Source organism: Electrophorus electricus, chromosome 15 (genome assembly GCF_041902795.1).
Source record: "Electrophorus electricus isolate QZ-2024a chromosome 15, ASM4190279v1, whole genome shotgun sequence".
Classification (NCBI taxonomy): Eukaryota; Metazoa; Chordata; class Actinopteri; order Gymnotiformes; family Gymnotidae; genus Electrophorus; species Electrophorus electricus.
Genome location: NC_137511.1, coordinates 19,599,951 through 19,615,010, shown reverse-complemented (window position 1 = coordinate 19,615,010; position 15,060 = coordinate 19,599,951). Strand labels below are relative to the sequence as shown.

General features: G+C 38.0%; 1 long non-coding RNA gene across 1 annotated transcript; it reads left to right on the top strand.

The window, feature by feature from the left end:
* The first annotated feature begins 7,387 nt into the window (after window positions 1-7,387).
* Window positions 7,388-15,060, top strand: LOC145651375 (uncharacterized). The gene is made up of 3 exons (XR_014117288.1): window positions 7,388-7,477; window positions 7,973-8,071; window positions 14,972-15,060. It is a non-coding gene; the product is annotated as an uncharacterized LOC145651375 (long non-coding RNA).

The window sequence follows — 15,060 nt, the reverse complement described above, 5'->3', positions numbered from 1 at the left end:
ACCGAGGGTAGGTACTTGTAGTTAATATTTTATACTTTTTAGTTATTGTTATGTTAACTGTAATAATATCAATATAGCAAAAACAGGATACATTGTTAAATTTTAACATTTTGATATCGCTTGATTCACAAATCCGTAAACATGCAATAAGAGTGACTTCTTGTTAGAGATGAAAACTTGGAGTGGTTCCTTAATTTTTGCCAGTACTACAGATGTCTAGGTCAGCTGAAAATTGTAAAAATCTCATTTTCATTTCCTGGCTGTTTGAAAAATGCAAGAAATTTGCTTATTCACCAAGATAAAGCTGTTTGATACAGGTAAGGCAAGTGGACTGCATAATGAGGCAGGTTCTAAGGGGGGATTTGTCCTCCTTCAGAGTGTCAGTCAGAACACTGGAGTGTTAGTAGTGATATTCAACTCTTTAATAAAATTCAACAATGCAACATATTAGGCATTCACTATGCACATTAACACACAGGCTCAGGTTTATTCATTTTAGACAAAAGGTTAAGTATTTGAGGTGTAAAATATGAAGTGAGAAGTATGTAGAGGATATGAAGAGTGAAGTATGGAGCATGAGAAGTACGGTCTGGAATAAGAAAACAGAACATACATTCCAATAATCATTCCATCATCATCAGTGCTAGTCATTCGTATAGAGTAATATATTCACAGTGAATCTGCTATGCAATATGAATATGCATTAATTAATTAGGTTTCCATCAGTGCCCTCTAGAAGGGGAGAATGTGGTAGTCCTTCTATATTCTTGCATGTGAAGTTCTAAAACTAGTTTGACAAGATAACATTACGAACATCATTAGTGAGGAATAATAAGAGTATAAAATTAGCAACTCAGTAGGCTAATACCGTAATGTGTTTATAACAGTCAATTCTAAGTTAGATCTCAAGCAAACATTGACAATGGCCAAACATGTACTCTTAACTAAAATGTACAGTAGGTAATCAACGTACATTAGGTCAAGGACGCCATTGCACAAGAAATGTGAATAACGAGGAACAGTCACTGGCTACATTCGCTCCAATGTCTCTTCTGGAACTATTGTTGGTGATGTCAGATGTAGCAAGTGTTGTCACTCCTTAATGAAGCATACCTTTAGGAATGGTCTTTCCAACAAAAGCAGTAACTGATGTACTACACTAGTCTTTTAGAACATGCAAAATTGACTGAAAAATTACCAGTGTGAAATGATTAACACATTAACACATTAATGCTATCGCACAAATAACTAACTGAACATAGCTAACTTTTACATAACTATTGTAATATTTCACATTGTGTTAGCAAGTTTAATAGATAGAGGATGACCGTCCATCTGCGCTTCATCTGCATGTGTTTTAATGAACAGCCCATTACCATCTCCATCAACTCCCATGCTAAAGTGTGTTTAGATGTTTCCTGTGAGGACTCTGGCCAGAATGAGTTGTTGCTTCTCACTGATCAATCTGAATTCCTCTGCCACTCACTTCACTTCTTTATCCCTTGCTGTATATTTTGTTAGTTATTTCTTAGCTCACTGCTCTTGGACTATGTCATTTAGTTTTGGGTTACAGAGACACACACAAAGGCCTGATGTGGTTGTCCACCCAAGATCATTTTGTTGCTGTAACACTCTGTTTTGACTGTGAAGGGCTTATCATTAACATTTAATTATTTGGTTTCTCTGCAGGGTTTCTTGCTGAGGTGGCTACTTGCTCAGCTCTGAATCTTTTAAGGATTCTTTCCCTGCTTTGGGTTACTTCTCATTTCAAGACATTTCCAGGTATGTTATATAAAGCAGTCTTTCAGGGAATGATGGAAGTTAATGAATAGATATAAAAAGAAATGCACTTTATTAACTACTCTGTTCCTTTTAATACAACTACCCTATCTCTACAATGATTGTCACCTTATTAGCTGCAGGTAGGTCAGTGGTTAAGGTAGTTGACTTGTATTCAAAAGGTTGCTGGTTTAAGCCCCACCGCTACCAAGTTGTTACTGCTGGGCCCCTGAGCAAGGCCCTTGACCCTCAAGGGTCATAATTGTAAGCTGCTTTGGATAAAAGTGTCATGTAAATAATTCTCTGTAGTGTAATTTGATACTTGCTGTAGATGTTTGAGTAATTTCTATGATCCTTGTGTGCTCCAAAATGCAAAAACATTTACATTTGACTGTTTTTAAGAATAATGGAGCCACTACAGTGGTGTGCACAGAAACAACACTAAACACTCAATGAAGCAACTCTGACCAACCAAGTTTTTGAAAGTTAGCTATTGCTGTGTAGTATTATTAGTATTTTAAATCATCATAAATATTATTAGTATTAAAAACATCTAGATCGCTAAATTGATTGAGCAAATTCTTATCTTTCTCTTCAAGAACACAAAGTTCTAGTGCTGCTTGCCAACAGTTTGTGTATCTATAAATATAAACAGACTAAGCTGCTTATACTTCCATTCTCATAAAAAATATTTATGTAGACTATGTAATTAACTTATGAATCCATTAGCAATGCTTGGGATCCAAGTGCATTAAGTCTACATTAAGACTCAGATGGAAGATCTGGGAATTGTGTCTTATTGAGATGACAGATTCACAGTGAGTCATGTTATGATTTTGCTCATAATGGTTTTAACCTCTGACATTATTCTATTACAGAGAATATCAGAAGATTTATAAAAAAAACTGCAGTTTCTCAAGGATATGCTTTAATAACTGCAGTCATTTATTCAGGTATGTATGCAAAATACTCTTTACTCAACAATGGGGGCAATTAATGTATCAATAAAATATTTTGTAACATCTATCAATATCAACTTTCAAAATAATATGAACTGAATGTTCTGAATGCACTGATTTGTCTTACTTATATCTTGTGACAAAAATATTTGGGCCAAATTATATAATTAAATTTAAACAATTAATTTCTTTTGTGCTAAATAACAGCTTGTTATTGGAACTGAACAGTACCTTGCAAAGGTATCCAGTGTTAAATATCCTTTTCAATATTTTCTTACCTCAACTATTACTATAACATAAAATATAACTTTTAGCAGATTAAATTTGGATTTCCTCCACTGATCTACAATGATTCATGTATCATTGCTTTGCAAATTAAAATAGTCAACTCTATAAAACAGAAAATCTAAAATTAAAAATGGTTCACATGCAAAATACACATGCATCAATAACCATCATGACCATTTGGTATTCTTATTAACTCTTACCAACAGTGAATTGTGCTGTATGTCTTTTGTTTAAAATGCTATTAGCCTCTTACATGCCTGTCTCCCCCATATTGCATGTGTTACCTCGATGTTTTATAGAAGTATGTATGAATAGTTGTATATGACACTGACACTGGGTAGATAGTTCCTGTTAACATGAAAGACTCTGTTTAGTCACTAACTGCTCCACAGTAATATATGCAGGAAGGCTTATATTAGTGACAGAGTGTCTGCAGTTAGGATGGAAAATCTAGGTTTAATCAACAAAGTAATTTACAGCGAACTATTATCATTGACAGACGTGAGATGCATTGTGTTATATGCTTTATACAGACCACAGTTACCCAGTTATCAGCTTTTTTTAAGGCATGTCTTAAACACAGTACAAGCCACGCCACTCTTCATGACAGAACGTACTTGTTAGGAACATAAAGGACCTGGTTACAGTTTGTTAAAACATAGATGTAAAAGTCAGTTGATTCCTGGAACATGGGTTCATAGACAAATGAGATGAAGATTAAACAGAGTAAACAGAGTAACCCTAGAAGAAACAGAGTAACCCTAGAGTAAACAGAGTAACCCTAGAATAACAGAGTAACCCTAGAGTAAACAGAGTAACCCTAGAATAAACAGAGCAACCCTAGAATAAACAGAGTAACCCTAGAATAACAGAGTAACCCTAGAAGAAACAGAGTAACCCTAGAGTAACAGAGTAACCCTAGAGTAAGAGTAACCCTAGAATAACAGAGTAACCCTAGAGTAAACAGAGTAACCCTAGAATAACAGAGTCACCCTAGAGTAAAAAGAGTAACCCTAGAATAACAGTCACCCTAGAGTAAACAGAGTAACCCTAGAGTAAACAGAGTAACCCTAGAATAACAGAGTAACCCTAGAGTAACAGAGTAACCCTAGAGTAAACAGAGTAACCCTAGAATAACAGACTAACCCTAGAGTAACAGAGTAACCCTAGAATAACAGAGTAACCCTAGAATAAGAGAGTAACCCTAGAATAACAGAGTAACCCTAGAATAACAGAGTAACCCTAGAGTAACAGAGTAACCCTAGAATAACAGAGTAACCCTAGAATAAACAGAGTAACCCTAGAGTAAACAGATTAACCCTAGAATAACAGAGTAACCCTAGAGTAAACAGAGTAACCCTAGAATAAACAGAGTAACCCTAAAATAACAGAGTAACCCTAGAATAAACAGAGTAACCCTAGAGTAAACAGAGTAACCCTAGAGTAAACAGAGTAACCCTAAAATAACAGAGTAACCCTAGAATAAACAGAGTAACCCTAGAATAATGCAGGACAATGCTCCATCGCGTGCATCGAAGTACTCCACTGCGTGGCTAGCCAGTAATGGCCTTAAAGATGAAAGAATAATGACATGGCCCTTACCTTACCTAAACCCTATTGAGAATTTGTGGGCTCTTCTTAAATGGGAGATTTACAGTGAAGGAAAATAGTACAGCTCTCTGAACAGTTGCTGGGAGGCTATGGTTGCTGCTGCACAAAAAGTTGATCGTCAACAGATTGACCGAATCAATGGGAGGCTTATGAAAAGAAAAGAAAGGTGGCTATATGGGTCACTGATTTTTTTTTTAATGTCAGAAATATTTATTTGTAAATTTTGAGTTGTTTGTTTATTATTCTCACTTTAACAGATGAAAATCGACAAGTGAAATGGGAAAATGTCAGTTTTTCATTTAGTTGCATAATAATTCTGCAAAATAATAGTTGCCCAATAATTATGCACACATAGATATTCTTCTAAGAAAGCCAAAACCTCACGTAAATATTCAGATTTGAGGTTTATTAACATTTTTGGATTGACCGAGAGCACTGTAGTGGTTCAATAATAAAATGCATCCTCAAAAATACAACTTGCCTAATAATTGTGCTCCACGACAGTATACACAACAATATTATATCCTATATCACTGAAACCTTATACTATAGAATCTGAAGTTAGCTATTAAAATAAGAAAATATATCAACATATTGCTAACAATAGAGAATAGATATTGGTTCTGACCCTTCAAGTCAGAAACATTTCCTTCCTCGCTGATTTGAGATCTAGTTAGCTAGCTAAAATGTTGTGCAAAAAGATAACTGCTGCAGAAGTTTAGAGCCTTTAGGGGTTTGATTACTTTGTTGAAGAAGAATATGAAAATTACAGAGATCAATGGCTAAATTAATGTTATTTTACAATGTTATAAAACAATAGTCATGACTTGTGTTTGACACAATTTACAGTCCTTTAGTAAATATTTACTTTGTTTTTTTGTGTGAAAGTAAACTGGTGATGAATGCATATGTTTTTCGCCATATTAAATACGGTTCTGTGCATTTGAGACTTTTTTGTTTTTTGCAGTTTTTTGGTTATAGTTGTTTTAATGCACATTTTTTCTTGCACACATGAAGCTTGACATATTGATACTCCATGAAGCTTTATATATATATATATATATATATATATATATATATATATATATATATATATATATATATATATATATATATATATAAAAGTCATTGTTCAGTCACATTTTAGGCCCTCTAAGATATTGTGAAATTAGAATGAGAGACACTTTTACTCAGTAAACGATTGTACAAATGGTGATTTTAGACATTTATTACACATTGCTATATGTTGTGGGCAATGCTGTCTTCCAGGATTCCATGCCAGAATTCCTTTACTCACTCTTTTGCTTGTGGTTCTATGAGGACTTCTTCTGACATTTGAGTTCCTGGTAGTATTTCTTTTTAGTCTCTGGCATTGACGGTAGCTGTTGCTTACATCAGTTTTTTGACTTGGTGAGGTGAGGTTAACTTAGTCGTTCTTGGATATCAAAGAGGGCCTGATATATATATTACTCTATGCACCCGTTTTCTTTTTCAGACAGAGCACTCTCAACCATTTCACTGTGAGTTATACTGTGTATGACTATGTATGTGACAAATAAACCAAACTTGAACTTGAACTTGAACTTGAACTTGATTCACAGCTGCTATTTGCTCACAAATTGCCTTTGTAAGGCGCGGTTTGTTAAGCTAATGGTTATGGCTAATGAGACGGTATCATGCAGCTTGCTGCTTGTTCTTGGTCCGATATCAGGTCTTGAGCCACCTTCCGAGGGGACTGCAATGGTAATTACAGATGCTGTTTCTGACATTCTCTAGCATAGCTATGGTTTCAGGTGTGGGACTCTGTCATCAGACATCAGCAGCTGGAGCTTCTTTTTATTGATCCATCTCCTTGTGGTAAACAAACTTGTTCTCAACAGCGTAGTAGTACTCCTACATAGCCCACTTTAGTCTTGTTGATTTACTAGCCATATGGTGGACTTTGCCTGCGCAGATGATGCCATAAAATATAGATCATCTTGAGATTGAGGCTTGATTAGGTAACTACATGAGGACCGGGACAATCAATAGCTGATTTTTCTACTACAGCTTGTTCAGCAGTCACTGGAGTACGTGACTCTTGTTTACCTATGCAATGTGGCATGGGTTTATTCTTGTTTGTGTATTCATTGTTGGATGCAGTTTAACATCATGCCCAAGATATTTATTATTATTGTTGTTGCTGTTATTGTTATATTATATTGTTATTGTTATATGTTATTGTTATATTGTTCTTATATTATTGTTTTACCTGCAAAGGAACACTTATTGCCATGTAATTTCATGGGTGCCTACAACCTTTGCAGAGTAATGTATATCGTGTATGATAATAATTTATACACACACACACACACACACACACACACACACACACACACACACACACACACACACACACACACGCACCTTATAGTGTGACCTTATAAATGACCTTATAGAGTGTCCATTATAATGTTTTCATTATAGTGGTTCAAAGTGCATTAAATAAAATCTTATTTGTTTCTACAAGGTTTCAGAAATATGCTGCTCTGTCTGTAACAATAGCCTGATGGTCAGGACTGATCAGGAGACATCAGGAGACATACAACTTCAGCAGTTTCACTGTTGAGCTAAAAACTAAACCTCATGTGTGTGTTTAACTCATCGATTGTGTGATTAACTATTGTGTGATTAATTATTTTAGCAAGTCAGCAGTTTCTTCAGAAAATTAGATCTTAATAATTTTTTTCTTTTGCATGATATTACAGGTCAATTATATATAATTGTATACATGCTTGGGGCAGTCAGGCTCATTTGTGTGAACTCCATCTCATTAATAGCAGAACTGATCCTGAAAACACGTGAGTGAGCTCTGCATTTTAAATTGATTCCTTTACTAATTAGTATAATTGTGTGTATGTATAAATGGCACTTTTATGTAACCTATGAAAATTAAACAAAATGTTGCTTTACTCTTTGAATTACAGTTCATAACTGTTTAAAGTAGTGTTGATTTGTAATCTTAGACATGTATTATATTTTATTATTATTTTTCTTCTTCTTCTTCTTCTTCTTCTTCTTATTATTATTATTATTATTATTATTATTATTATTATTATTATTATTATTGTTATACAGACATATACTTTCTTATATTATAGTAAATTGCAGCTTCACATTAATAGACCAGAATACCTTTGGTACATGTATCAGTCTGTTCATAGCAGCATTTACATGAAGATATGATCATATTTTTACATAATTGTGTTTTATCGGTTGAGGAGTGCATGTTCTACAATCACAAAATCTCCATTAAAGAAAGTCCTAGTGATCGCTGTTTCTCTTTCAATCATTAGGAAATGGTGAACGCACACTGATGGATCTGAGAGTGATTCTTCTGCCATCTGAATGTGTCTTTGCCATATGCTGTCTTGCTTTAGCAATATCTGCATTCTGTAAGTATAATATATAAACATGACCCAATCTGAGCGCTGACATACACAATGAGCTATAGCATGAGCTGAGAAACTAAGCTGCTTTGGACTGAAGTAAAGAAAGGGTTCAACCAAAATCACAATACTGATTATGAACATTTTTGTTACTTTTTCTTGCATATTAAATAGTCAATCATTCACAGGTAAAGAAAATGTATTAACACTAAGATGCATTACATTAAATCCATGGCCATATCTTAAGCTTCTTACTTCCAGGGAACCTGATTACATGACGGCATTCTAATGTACACATAGATTGACATAGATTGACTACTTTTTTGGCCATCCTTTTTGTTAAAAATTCACTGGTTATAGCCAAAGTATAGTGCAAGTAAGATTTCACTAAAAAATATGTAGATATATATTGTGATTTAAAATCCTGACTGCCTCTACTGAAGTCAGTGGTGTAATCCACAGAGCTAGCCAGCCAGAGGTTTGACGCCTTGACCAGGGCATCTGCAGTGTGGTCCCTTAGGCAAGTTCCTTATTGCTGTCCGCCTACCTCAATAACAATGAGAGATGAGCATAAGAGAGTCATACTGGCTCGGATGTCACCCAGGTCAACAAGGTCTGTGTCAGATGTTGGGGGAACAGGGCAATCTGATAAAAAGTGGGTTACTGGAATCAATACAAGACACTCATGAACAAGAGTGGAGAACAGAGGACTGTTGGAATGCTGCTATACAAGCGAGCTGAGTGCGACAGGGAATATGCAGAGAATGTGGGAACTATGGATGCTTCAAAACATCTAGACTAACACCGAAACAACTACTAACTCAGTGTTCTAACATCTAAAAGCAGCAACTGCTGTCACAACTAGAAATTGACAAGGTACAACACAAATGCTATGGCAAGGTGGAGCCAGGTTAGAGGAGAAATGATATCATCATCATCTACACACACCAGTTTTGGGAACCAAGAGCCAATGAACCTATGCATTAAGCTCAACACCTCCTGCTGACCTGAGCTGCTGACCTGAGATCAAGGCTAACCTTGACATAGGTCGTAGCAGACTACCAAGACCAAGAAGGCTTCTGAGAGGCTGCTGGAAGAGGTGAATGCAGCACTACAGACAACCACTACTGTGACCATCACTGAGACCAACCAGCTGATATATGCTACAGTATCAGTGATACTTAGAGGCCAAGATAAAGGCAACACAGAAAGTCAGCCAGATATCATAAATGCAGAAAGGTGTGATAAATGTAACTGAGAAGTGCAACAATCTGTCCATACCTGAGGCCTTGGAGATTAACAGATTAACAGATCATGAAGAGATACAAAGAGAAGTAGAAGCCATGAGAATAAACAGGATATTCCCCGGGTAAGTACGTCACTATAGAATATTAAAGGAGCAGTAAACCCAATTTTATAAATACAATTGATGCAAAATTAGAATGCATATAGACCCCCAAACTAATAGGACATACTGGCAGAAGGCAGTGGGAAGTTTTAGTTTGGTTTTCCTCAGTGCATCAGGGTTGCCATTTCTTCCCGTGGCATCCTTTGTTCTCCCTTTTTCCACGCTCGGTGTGGTGTTTAGTTTTTTTCCTTTTGTTTTACCTGATCCAAGATCTAACTGTTCACCCAGTAGGCAGATGGTGTCATCACCCAGCTGACCTGGGTTCAAGCCCACCTTACACAAATAAATCAGCATATATGAATAAAATATGTTTTAAAAAATGAATATGAATATTGTGGTCCTGTAGCTGGTATCTGATACAACACCAAGGTCATGGGTTTCATTCCCAGTGAGCACACATGCGATCTTAATGACAGAAGAGGAAGGTATGAAGTCATTGGGACACAGCTACCTACCATTGACAGTCTGTGATATCTGACTGTAAAGTGTCCTTGAGTTTGAGAAAGGAACTGAATAAATGTAGCTTAATAATAATAATAATAATAATCAGCACTGTGTATAGCATCACTGGGGACCCCTCCCACCCAAGCGACACTCTGTATAACCTCCTACAGATACAGGAGTATCAGTTCCAGAACACTTGGCTCAGGAACAGTTTCTTCCCATCATTGAGCTCTCTTGAGGTCCTCACTACACCTATAGACTCCATTTTGAATAATTATACTTCAGATAATATCCGATCTCACAGCACAGCAATGTTCTGTCCTTATACTGAACATATCCACCATGGCAGAGTACAACAATCAGTGTTGAGAGTTTAATTTAACGAACTATGCTCGGTTAAATCAGTGTTTCCTCACCCTTGTGTACCCTCAGGCCAATCACACTTCATCCTACTTTTGTCATTTTCACATCAAAAGCCCCCTTTCAGCTGCATCCCAGAGGAGAACGACTTCCTCTTGCGAGTCTCTCGCCTCGTCAGGATTCATCCTCCTATCAACTCAGGGAGATTTAGTCTGTCCCTTTTCACTTCTGGCTTGTTACTGAGGGGTCTGGAACTGAATTTCTGTAATGCTGTTTTGTGACAATGTCTATTGTAAAAGTATTAGACAAATAACTACTGAACTGAATTAAACTGAATTTGCTTAATCCAAGTTTGCATCATGAATGTACCAGGTGTTCAGTGTTTGTGAACCATCTGTGATCTGTGTGGGGGTCCTAGAATATTCCACAAACTTGAGTTGAATTACTGCTGTTGACAAAGGAATATTAGCCAAATTAACACAATGGAAAACAGAATAAGAATATCTGAACCAGGTGAAATGTATTCACTGTAGAACAGTTTTTTGTTTTTTATTTTTTTTTAATGATGCAAACTGTGGAAGGGTTTGTATTTGTACACTCTATGGTTTCTTCATTAGCATCAATGTATAATACACATCCACACTCATACAGTCCATCTTGTGTTTTACAGGTCATGCCCACTATAGCTGAAGCTGACAGCAGTGTAGCCTGCTGTGTTTCTCCTGCTCCTCTTTATAACCACACAGAAATCTCCTGGCTCACAGACAACTATCTAGCGCGTTTGCGTCTATAACTGTATATGTGTTATAATTGTTATGGTATAAGCATTAATAATGTCATTGTACTTCATTTCATGTTCCTGTTTGTTGAGAAATGGAATTTTTTTTCAGTATGTTAAAACCGCCCACACTAACTAGTCAGGTCATATGCTTTTGACCAGTATGGGAGAAAATGGCAAAAGTTTCTAATGAAAATGTTGCAGTGCAGTCTGTTGCTCCTCTCAAACTGGGACCACAAATGCAGAAAAAAACAACTTGTGTTATTTTCCTTTAAGGAGAGCTCAGAAGTTGATTTAAGCCAGGTAACTACAATCCAATTTGATATTTCAGATATAATGTGAAATTGTATAACTAGCAAAAATTATTATTAATAAAACAGATTAAAGTGCTGAGACTCCAGTGCATTTACAAGATGCACTGGTTGTTCCTACAAATTGGCAAGTGAGTGATGTTTTCTGTGTTATTTGGTAATTGTTATTATTTGCTAATCAGAGCCACTTATGGCTCTTGCATTTGTTCTGACTACTGGTTACAGCAACACTATGGCACAAGGGAAAATATGTCAGTCCGAGTATCTCCTAGACTGCAGCATGCTCAGTGGATCTTGGGCATCTGTCAAAATTGGGCTTGTTTGCCAGCTGCCTTCAGATGCCACCTGGTTCTGTGATCAGGGGGCAGCGAAGACAGTGGGGTGTGCTTTTGTGCAGATGGTAGATCCAACACTCCTCAACACCAGCACCTGCTGATCTGAACCAGATTTCACAAAATGTCCCCAGCCGGCCCCCACCATACCCGAGTCAGGTGGGCGTCTCACTTTACAGAAAGCATTTGAAGCCATTCATCAAAAGTTAAGGGGGCACAGGGTGGACAAAAGACATTTCAGCACCTTCAACCTTCTCTTTGGGTTCCTCTTCCCTACCCCGGCTATAAGTTCCTGTATTGGGTTTCGGGTAATGGCATCAGACAGTTATGACATGAGGAGACATTTTTGGTCTCCACATAAACCTGGCTCTCTGCACCCACCAGCCAACTTACATTGGTGCGTTTTTGTCTGAAACAGATCAGCCTCTTTCAAACTAATACTAAGACGGCTGGGAATTTGGGTTTTGAAAAGTTATTAAGATGAAGAAATCATGGAAACTTCATTTCATACAAGCGAAAGCTTGAGATGAACTCTCTAGGGCAAGCTGACTAGCAGTGGCTATTACTTACCAACACTGCAAAGAGGTGCCATAGAATCTATGAGTTTAATTATGGCTTAAGTTTCTTGACTGTACACATGTTAATATTATAGTGGAGCCTGGTCAGTTTGTCCTTTCTGTGTGTGAGAGCATGAAAGTTTCCTTTATTAAGTCTCTTCCTTACTCCTCACTGTCTACTTATTCTGATGAAACAATATCCAGAGTCCTTGCTTTCAGGCTCTCTCTTCTATCTGAATAAGGTGAGCAAACATGAATGAGCAAGTTCTGATTGTATTTACTAATGTGAACAGGTGAAGGATGCTGGCTGTGTACTACTGGCTCAGGAAAAGTGCAAGCAATTAGCAAGTAAGTGCAAGGGAGAGCAATTACTCAATCACAGAGAGAAATCTGACTACACTTCAGAGACCTACAATTCACATCATCAGGTCTGATTACAGCCAGCGCTGAGGTAGGTGCTTTGCATAAGGCATGTTAACTTTGTTACATTAGAATGCTACTCAAGTTCATGCTTAATTAGAGCATAACATGAGAACAAGAACAACCACAGGCAGGTCAAAGGTCAGCAAGAGCATGTTATTTAATGCTTATTATTTGTTGTTAAATGAGAGCAAAGCTGTTTTAAGACACATTGCTTATATTTAGTAAGGGATCCCCTCTGGCTGTTAAAAATTTTGCAAATGAATCTAGTCCACACATGGTTGGTGTAGAGTACAACATACGGATTGATATTCCAAACAGGACTGAGCTCCATAATGCAGGATGAGACCTTCAGACTCCATAGCCTCAGAAGCCCTTGTGGTTGTGACTGATGAAAGTGTGCTGCACACAGAGTATCTGGTACTGCCGTATGACCTGGCCAATAGTCCTGTATTCCAGGTGTTCATGGATGAGATGTTTCATGATATGATAGACAGATTCCTTATTGTGTATATCGACAATATGTAGATTTACCACATCTGCAACATGTGGCTGCTGTTCTAGCCCAACACAACCTTTATGCCAAGGCTAAGAAATGTAAGTTCCATTGGACACCCCTAACCTTCTTAGGCTGTGCTATTTCTCTGGGAAATATCTCAATGGATCCTGACAAGCTTACTGCTGTTGTAGACTGGCCAGTACCTGTAAGCATTAAGGAGTTACAAAGGTTCCTGCAGTTTGCTAATTTTTATAGAAGCTTTATCAGGAATTTTGGCACAATAGCTTCACCCTTAACCAATCTTCTCAAGGGGCAGGCTAACAGGAGACTAAGATGAAATACATAGGCTGAGGAGGCTTTCGGGAGATTAAACCAGATCAACCAGATCCGTCTTTTCCTTTTTGTCACCCCCAGGGAGACAATATGTACCCACAGTCCTGAGAGGTGACCCTGTGAGATGGGCACATACTTCATTGTGTAGTGGACATCTGGGGCTTACACATACTAGCAGTTATTGCTGAGGAAGTATTGGTGGGAGTCCCTGGTTGATGACATATGGGATTATGTGATGTCCTGTACAGTATACACTCAAACTTGCACCCCGCGTGCTCTCCACAGCAGCGAGCTCCATCTTTTGCCTATTCCCAAACGTCCTTGGTCACCCCTGGTGATTTTTGTTCACTTCCCGTTATTGATCTGCTGATCGATAATTGTTTTTATTCATTTTTGGTGGACTCCGGTGCCACCTATTCATCCTTTAGCTCGCACTGTTACACTGGTCCAGTTTCTGGTTCATCCGTTAGTTCTGTGGGAATTTTGGGGGTCCCTGTGAACTGTCCTAAAATGGACTCTTTGTCTGTTAGAAGTCCAGAGGACCCCTCAGTTTTTTTTGATGCATTGGTTTGTAGTTATTCCTGGTTCTCCATTGAACCTGTTGGGTCATGATTTAATGTTTAAAATGAATCTCTCTCTCTCTTTTGAACAGGGCAAAATGACGATCCATTCCAGACCAAATATCTCTATGTTTACAGACGTGATGGGCCAGCCTAGCAACACATGTTGAGTTTCCTGGGTCCGGTTAATGGGTGCTGGATTGTTCCTTTCATTATAAAGTCCACAGGCAGGGCTGTGGAAAAGACTGTCCTGATACGTTGGTCTGGACTGAAACCATGCATCATTTAGGACTCTGAAATCGGGCTTGTGCTCTGCTTCAGCGCTTGGCCTGCTGAATTATAATCTGCCCTTCCACCTTTACATTTCTGAAAACGGCTCCTCAGCTGTGGGCATCCTGGGTCAGGAGCATGGTGGCAGTTATGGCCCTGTGGCCTACCTTTCCAAAACTTTTGATTCAGTCGTTCAAGCATGCCGGCCTGCTTACGCACCAGGGCTGCCTCGGCCCTGCTAGTCACTGACGCTGAGAAATTGGCACTGTCTCATACCATGGTTCTTCACACTTCACATCAAGTTATTACTATTCTGAATAACATTCAGACACAGCACATGATGGCACAGTAACATTCAGGCTTTGAGGCCATCCTCTGTGCCACTCAGAACCATTAAATCACACACAACCCTGAGTTCATCTGCTAGTCTGTTACAATCGCTTTTGACATCACTAAATCATTCTGCTTACTCTGTGCCCCACGACTGAATGGAGGCTATCCTTGAGTCATTGAGCATGCACTCTGATCTCGCTAGCACGCCGCTCGAAGGCGGCTATCACATTTTTGTAGATGCCTCATGTTTTACACTGTCTGACTCGGAATTTCCCTGTGGATATTCTGTCTGCCCTTACAGGTCTGCTCACCAGCTGAACTGATGGCATTGACCAGGGCCTGTCATCTATCCTGGGATCAGGTTGTCACCATGTATACTGATTCCTGTCA